The 9,153-nt window shown below is 37.4% G+C and overlaps 1 pseudogene; it reads left to right on the top strand.

Moving 5' to 3' along the window:
* Window positions 1-251: 251 nt before the first annotated feature.
* On the top strand, window positions 252-2,247 carry LOC127168698 (intelectin-like; annotated as a pseudogene).
* The last annotated feature ends 6,906 nt before the right edge of the window (window positions 2,248-9,153 follow it).

A 9,153-nucleotide genomic window follows, 5' to 3' on the forward strand; every position in this document is an offset into this window, starting at 1 on the left:
TTGACCCAACCAAAACATTCAATATCGGGAATGTGGACCAGATGGCCTGGATTTGCCGGGGCCAAATGAGACTAAGCAGAATGAGGAAATTAAAGAAAAGGTTACCAAAGCAAAAAACCCCAAAATACTACCCCATTCCACAATCTGGAGCCTAACGTACTTTCATGTTTCACATTCCATGTTCCGCTATTGCTCAGATAGCCTATTCTTCATTTTCCTTGTTCCGCTCCCGAGTAAGTATAAGTATCCTGAGTATGCTGAACTGCCGGACTCAACCAGAAGCCAAAAATCTTGACAGTGCTCGCCAACAGGAGAGAAACACAAGACAAGAAGGAAACGTAAGAATTCTAGTACCATACAAATGAAATTTAAACATGTAAGTAGTATTAGTAGTATATAGAGTATGCTTTTAGTAAGCAGTCTTTCACAGAAACATGGAACCAATAACATTAATTTCATCTTTGCAGCGTAATTGCAAATAATTTTCTTCTTTTGTTTGCAGACTATGTTTCTTAAACCAGTGTTTTTAGGGATCCTTTTCAGCCTCTCACTAAATTGATGGCTCTGTGAGGCTGCAAGTGTGATCATCTGTAAGTAATAAATGTAATAATTTATTTTCAATGACACTGAAAATGACATTTTTTTTTCACAGTATGTTTATTTATGTCTCACACTGTAGTGGATCAACAAGACGTACCATGTATCAAAACCGGTGATACCAAGGCCAATTTTGAAGATGCAGCACTTCAGGGCAGAATTAAATATGCTGCTAGAAGCTGTAAGGAACTGCATGAAAAGTATCAGGTTTATGACGGTACGCTTATTTTATGTTAATATTTTATCTTAAGCAACAACTGCATTGAAGTGACTCAGAAATGCTTCTGTTCATGCAGATGGCCTGTACTATCTGAACTCATCAAGAGGAGTCCTTTACCAGACGTTCTGTGATATGACCACTGCGGGCGGCGGCTGGACGCTGGTTGCCAGTGTTCATGAAAACAACATAAATGGAAAGTGTACTGTTGGTGATCGCTGGTCTAGTCAACAGGGCAGCGACCCAAACCGGCCTGATGGTGATGGGACATGGTCAAACACAGTCACATTCGGAACAGCTGAGGCCTCTACAAGTGATGATTATAAGGTATTTTTTACATTCATAGTTTTACAACCCTAGTTTAATAGGAGCAACATAAAGGACACTGAGACACTAGAGAGACAATCAAAAGATGTTTCTGTAGAATCTAAAATAAAAGTCTGCTTCCTTTCTGTCACAGAATCCTGGATACTATGATATTGCAGCACGAGATGTGTCTGTGTGGCATGTTCCCAATAATAATGAGTTGGAACAGTGGTCTGCTACATCCCTCCTGCGATACCACACTGAAAATCACTTCCTAACCCTCTATGGAGGAAACCTTTTCAATTTATTCAAGGTCAGATTAACTTTGATACTTGTTGTGAGTTAGAAACATTTACAAAGACTAAATATTTGTGAAATTACAAAAACACCAAATTTTTATCTTAATTTTCCCAGAAATTCCCAGTGAGGTTTGGAGCCGGGGCATGCCTCACTGATAATGGACCTGCTATTCCAATAGTGTATGACACTGGAAATGTGGATTTCAACACTAAACTGTATGGTCCCAATTCAAGAGGTATGGCCAGTTACTTTCAAATATTTTTAAAGAAAGTAGCTACATCAATTGACAGTGATGGTGTACAGTTTACAAGGCATCATGATTGTTCAGATCCAATCAAATTTAATGAATGAAAGCCATGTCATGTGTGCATGGACGTACCATGACAGATCATCAACAATAAAATATTCTCTGCCATTTTCCCAGCAATATTAACGCCTGGATTCATCACATTCAGAGTTTTTAATAATGAAAGAGCGGCCTCGGCTCTTTGTTCAGGTGTCAAACCAACCGGCTGTCACACTGAACATGTGAGTTAAAATAATATTTTGGATTATATGAATCAATGTCAGTGGACAGCATTTGTGACATGCTGTTAATCACTACATAATGCAATGTGTATAAATTAAGTGCAAATGTATGTTTTGTCAATAGTAATGTACTCATATTGTTGCAGTTCTGTATTGGTGGAGGTGGACACTTTCCTGAGGCTGCCCCTAGACAGTGTGGGGACTTTGCGGGCTTCGACTGGGAAGGATATGGTACTAATATAGGATGGAGTGTTTCAAAAGAGATGATCGACGCAGCTGTGCTTCTCTTTTATCGCTGAAACTCTGAACAACCTAAAATAGCCAGCTTCCTTACCTTATATATATATATATTCTATATATATACACAGTAGTCAACATTTGAAGTAGATCAAAACTTTTCATCAAAGTTGTCCTAAAATTAAAACAATACCCATGACTATATCCTTTATATTGGTCTGTAATCTACGAATGCATATGTGTATGGTGATTGTAATTAAAAGAACAATCTATCAGATCAGCCATTTAAAAAGCTTCTACTATATCTAACACGTCTCAATGTTCATGGGTTTCTTTTTACAGTTGTTCAAATGTGGATTCAAACGTATTATGTTCAAATAAAAACAGTGGGCTGTTAATGCTGTTCAGAGTCAAACCTTACTTTAATATATTAATTTTATTTAGATTTTTTTTTTTTAATTTTGAATATGTATATTTCTATTAATATCACTGTCTGTCTGAATACTCAATTCTTCACTTGGCTGGAAGGTGTGCATTTAAACTGTTGAATGCCAAGGTAGTAACCTATAGACCGTTTGGACATAAAAACTGTGACATGTCAGAATAAACTAGCAGAATCTTATTATTGGGAGAGACCAAGGTCACATGCATGGCAAAAATGTTGAAGATTATCCGATTTGCCCCACGATCACAGCCGAACTTGTCGGTGAGCGGGCTAACTTGGAAGTCAAGCTTTAAATCAGGGTTAAAATCCTGTAGTGTGAACTTGGCATAAAGCTCAACACACTTACTCACTCATACTAAGAAGCAGAACAAGGAAAATGAAGAATAGGCATCTGACCATAAGCGGAACGTGGAATGTGGAAAATGCAGTATATTTGAGCCAAAGTCAAAAGTTTTGAAAAGTGTGCACCAATGAGCACCAGGGAAAAGGGAATGGCGATGGCAGCAGAGAGAGATAGAGATTACAGGAGGGTGAAGGCAGAGGCCTGGTTGAGTTGACTGGAAACTTCTGGGACTGGTGGACAAGACTGATATTAGCAGTGCGGCTTAGATGGATGGAACAGTAAGGGCAGGGCAGCAGGTAGTGCTGGGCAGTGAGAGATGGGAGGATGGTGGCAGGGAGTAGGGCAGCGGTTCTCAATTCCAGTCCTCGTGCCCCACAGCTCTGCATATTTTGCACGCCCCTCTTAGTTAACGCACCTGATTCTGATAACCAGCTGGTTAGAAGTGAGCTCCGTGCATGAACTGTGTTCCAATTGACATGGTCCCTACACAGTATTCATTGTTCCCTACTCCCTGAGCAGGGGAAATCCATTAAAGTTTACTTCACTTTGGAACATTCATTCATGGATTTGCGCTGTGCCACTGCCTGCAACGTCTTCACACACAGATGAATCTTACTAGAAAAGTGTGAAGTGTGACATAAATGCATCTGTAAATAAATACAATTTAAATTCATGTCTCGCGCACTTTAATGACCTTTAATTGAAACATATACACTTGTTTCAAACTGGAATCATGGCGGAATATCCTGTGATGTCCACTTTGCAGGGCACTTACATTTGAAAAGAATAAACTAAACTAAAAGGCAGAAGCTCAAAAACAAGTGATGTGACCACAGCAGAAACAAGATCACAATCAACAGAGACAAAAGCCAAGTTAACTCAGCAGAGCAGAGATTCAATCTGGCACAGGATAGAAAACAAGAGGGAAATGTAGTGTGACTAATAATCTAAAACAGGTGTAAACCCTAACAAAATAATCAGGTAACAAGAGGGGTGGTGTTACCATAGACAACAGATCACATGGCAAACACAAATACCAACTGACAGCCACATGCTATAAACATGGGAGGTTTTGTTTTGGTATATGTTCCTCATTCTGCTTTTTTTAAAGTCGTAAATAAAATAGGGCAAAACCTAGAACAATAAATCACTATACTCTAACCCTAACATTGAAGCTTTATAGTAATTTAGCTTGCAGGTATCAACATGGTGATTTGACATAAATGTGTTTATTACAAATGTTATTATTATTACACTTCTATTAAATATTGGAGAATATATTTCTGTTTTATAGAGGTTGTTTTCATACTGTAGTTTACATATGTTTAGGATATACTGTTTTTCATTCAGTAGTTGTAATTCATTGTTTTAATTTAAGTAAAATGATAATACAATAAGAGCCTGATGAAAGATCTCTATGAATGTCTTAGGTAAATCCGGTGTTAACTTTTTACAAATGTTATTTTGGTTGAAGAGGTAGTACATTCATGGTTTTACAATCGTAGTTAAATAAGAGCAACATAAAGGCAACTGAGACACTAGACAGACGATTAAAAGATGTTTATGTAGAATCTGAAATGAGAGTCTGTTTACTTTCTGTCACAGAATCCTGGATATTGCAGCACAAGATGTGTCATGTTCCTTTTTTTTTTTTTTTTATTGACAAAAACATGAAAAACATTGTGTACAGGACAGAGACATACATGAAAAAGCATACATGACAACCAATATAATTTATGTGCTTGTGTAGGTTTGAATAAATATAACAGAGAATGACATAAACACAGGAACATAAAGGAAAGTACCACATGTACATCAGTAATATAAAACAAAAATAGTAATATTGTCATTAGTAATAATAATAGTTCTTGTTGGTGTGTGTGTGTGTGTGTGAGTGTGAGTATGTGTGTGTGTGTGAGTGTCTGTGTGCGCGCAATATTGGATCATGTAGGTAAGAATGACAGACACAGGAGAAGGCTCAATGCGTAACATAGTAGTGATTGCAATAGCAGTACATTATGATAGTGTTGAAGGAGGTAGGACCCGAAGTTGGCAGATGGGTAGTGAAAATCGTTACTCAGAGATTGGGAGGGGGTGGGGGCGCCAGGAGGAGGAGAAAATGGCAATAGTAATAATGATTAATACTAATGATAATAAAAAACTGTCCCACCCGTAACAATATAGATAATAATAATTATAATATAGTAGTGTATAATAGTGCCGTTAATAATAAAGCTATAGGTTATACAATATATTAAGGCTGCCTCTGAACCTTCAGTATAGACCGCGTCACCCGGGACCCGCCCGCACCGCCTAGTGACGGGTTGACAGTGGGGGCGCTGGGGGCCCGGAGCCCAAAGTGCAGACCCAGCCGCCTTGCCTGCCACTCTGTGTAAACAATTATATGTACATATACGTATATATGTACATATATGTACACACACATACACTCATACGCACATACGCACACACATACGCATTCATGAATCTGTCTGTGTCAGCTTGTATGCAATGCATTAAAAGAAGTGTGACGTGTAGTGTGGGACCAGGCCCGTTCAGAGCCATGACCCCCACACTCCCGCCACACTTACCCTCTGAACGAGTTAAATACGTGTTTCCATTATCCATGTCCATATATATATCTATTAACATGAGGTGCATTAAAAACATAGAGTGAGGCACGCAATGCTGGTCCGGTCAAAGATAAGAACTTTGTACCAGAGTTGGTAAAGGCTGGGGCTCTAGTTCCCTGGCTTCACCCCACACCCACCGCCAGACCACCAGTCAACTGAGGCTCAGAAGCAGCAAAAAGAGCAAAGAAAGATATAAAGAGAGAGGATATGATAGAGAGAAAGAGAGGAAGAGAAGAAAAAAGAAAAAAAAAAGTAAGTAAAAGTGATAATAATAATAATAATAATAATAAATATTAATAATAATAATAATAATAGAATACATTTTATAGAATTGCTTTAGTTTTAGCCCGTGTTTGCGGCCTCCTCCTGAACTTTTACAATGGCTTCAGACAAAAAGGATCAACAGATTTGTAATTGGTGTGGATTTATGAGAGATAACCAAGATTGGTATGATTCTATTGTATTACAGTGAGCTGGTGTTGATTATATTGGACAGGTTTTCCATGGAGATGTATTCTAAAAGTAAGTTTTTCCAGGTTGCAATATGTAGTGTGTTCTTTGATTTCCAGTTCATGAGGATAGTTTTCTTGGCGATAGCTAGTGCCACCAGAAGAAGTTGATTATTTGTGTTATTGGAGTTAATGATGGATATGTCACCTAGTATACAGAGGGAAGGGGACAAAGGAATGTGACATCCCATAAGGGTAGTTAGTGAGTCTGTGATATTTTCCCAGAATTTCTTAACAGGGGTGCATTGCCAAATAGCATGAAAATAGGTGTCTGGGGCATTTTGTGTGCAATGTGAGCATGTTTGTGAGCTAAAACCCATTTTAAATAATTTTTGTCCAGTTAGGTGAAATCTGTGTAGTACTTTGTATTGTATAAGTTGTAAGTTGGTATTTTTCGTCATGAAATAGATGTTTTTGCAAATTTGTGGCCAGAAAGTAGCATCGGGAGCAATAGCTAAATCTAATTCCCATTTTGTACTTGGAAGACTTAATGTATTGTCTGAGTTAGATAACATTTTGTATAGTTTGGAGAGTATTTTTCTTGATGAAGATATATTGATTAATGCTGAGATTGGAGGAGAAAGGTCTAGGTTAATATCTTTAGTGTTAATCTTTGATTGGATTGATGATTTGATCTGTGAATATTCCAAGAAGCAATTACTCCCGATGCCATATTTCTGGACTAGGTGGGAGAATGGTGCTAAATTATTATTATGAAAAATGTGCTGAAATTGTGTGATGCCCTTATCTGCCCATGTGCATAGGTTGAGTGTTTTTTTATTTACTGTAAATTCTGGGTTATTCCAAATTGGGGTGTGTTTAGATAATTCAAGAGGTGAGTTTGTGATTTGATGGAATTTCCACCAGGCTGCCAGAGCTGCTGCTATTGATGGCATTTTAAAGCAATGGTGTTTTTTGATGATCTGTTTGTGAAACGGTAATTCTGAAATGTTAATGTCCTTACAGATAGTTTGTTCAACATCAAGCCATATATTTTCTGATAAGTCGGGGTGGATCCATTTGTGTATATATTGTAGGTGATTGGCCAGGAAGTAGTGGTAGAAATGTGGTGCTTCCAGTCCTCCTTGTATTTTGGGTTTTTGCAGAGTAGTTAGTTTAATTCTTGGTGTCTTGTTTCTCCAGTAGAATTTAGTAATGATTGAGTCTAATGATTTGAACCAGGAGAGATTTGGTTGTGTTGGTGTCATTGCAAATAAATAGTTTATTTTAGGAAGTATAGTCATTTTAATTACTGATATTCTGCCCATAATAGATAGTGGTAGGTTCATCCAACGTTGAAGATCTGCATCTATTTTTTTGAGTAATGTAATATAGTTAAGTTCAAACAGCTCTGACAGCCTGGGGGAAACCTTGATACCCAGGTATGTTACATAGTTTGTGCATAGAGGGATTGGTGTTGCCTGGGATGTCACATCCAAGCTGGTGGGAGGCAATGAAATGATAGCAGATTTACTCCAGTTGATTGAATATTCAGAAATATTTGAGAATGTTTCAATGAGTTTAATCGTTTCTTGTAATGATGATGTGGGTTCTTGCAAATATAATAATATATCATCTGCATAAAGACTTATTTTATGATGTATGTTTAATGTTTGAATTCCTTTTATGTTACTGTTTTGATGGATTGCTGATTGAAGATTGTAAAAAGTGAAGGAGAAAGTGGGCATCCTTGTCTAGTTCCCCTGTGTAGTGTAAAGCTTTGTGATGTGAGACCATTGGTGATGACTGTAGCTGAAGGTGATGCATACAAAATTTTAACCCAGTTAATAAATGACTCCCCAAAACCGAACCTCTCTAATGTGGAAAACAGGAATTTCCAGTTAACCTTATCGAAAGCTTTTTCTGCATCCAGAGTGACAGTGATGGTTTCAGATTGTTTGACAGATGAGTAGTACATTAAATTGAAGAGTCTGCGTGTATTGTTAGATGCTTGTCTACCCTTAATGAAACCAGTCTGGTCTGGATGGATTATGGATGGCATAACTTTTTCTATTCTGTGAGCTAAAGCTTTTGCAATGATTTTGATGTCTACATTAATTAGAGAGATTGGGCGATAGCTTGATGGTGATGTTGGGTCTTTATTGGGTTTAAGAAGAAGTGAAATTGTGGTTGTATTCCTGTTGTCTGGGAGTGTAAATTTTTGTTTTGATTCATTTATCATGCGGAAGAAGAGTGGCGATTAAACGGACCAGAAGTGCTTATAGAACTCAGCAGGGAATCCATCAGGACCGGGTGCTTTATTGTTTGGCATGAGTTTAAGGGCATTTAAGATTTCTTGTTCTGTTAATGGAGAGTCCAGTGTGCTTACTTGATGTTTACTTAGTTGAGGTAGGGTAATATTGTTAAGAAATGAATTAATATCTGTCTGAGTTGGATCTTTTTCAGAGGAATATAATTTACTGTAGAAATTTTGAAAGATTTGATTTATTTCTTCTGGTGAAATTGTGAATTTCCCTGCTGCATCCATAAGCACTGGGATTGTTGATTTTTCCTTATTTTGCTTGATTTGTGTTGCCGAATATTTGCCAGATTTATTGCCATGGTGGAAGTTTTCTTGGCTTAACCTATGAATTAGAAATTGTGTATGCTTATTGATTAGTTCATTTAGTTTAAATTTGCAGTTTCTTAGTGCATCCTGTGTTTCTTCAGATGGGTTATTTATATTGATGTCCTCTAATTCTTTAAGTTTTTGCTCCAATTTTGCTTGTTGTTCAATTTCTTTCTTTTTTTTGTAAACAGAGAATGAGATGATTTTTCCTCTTAATACTGCTTTTCCTGTTTCCCACAGAAGAGATGGGGAAGATTCTGGGGAGTCATTTATTTCTAGAAAGCATGCCCACTCTCTTTTAAAGTAGTTGTCGAAGTCTGGGTCTTTCAGAAGGGATGTATTGAATCGCCATCTAGTAATGGGTTTTTTTAGACTAGTTATATTCCATTTTAATGTTATTGGGGCATGATCACTGATAACTATTGGATGGATTTTTGCTTCAGAAATGTTTGGTGTGATAGAATTGCTG

The sequence above is a fragment of the Labeo rohita genome, chromosome 7, assembly GCF_022985175.1.
Source record: "Labeo rohita strain BAU-BD-2019 chromosome 7, IGBB_LRoh.1.0, whole genome shotgun sequence".
Taxonomy (NCBI): Eukaryota; Metazoa; Chordata; class Actinopteri; order Cypriniformes; family Cyprinidae; genus Labeo; species Labeo rohita.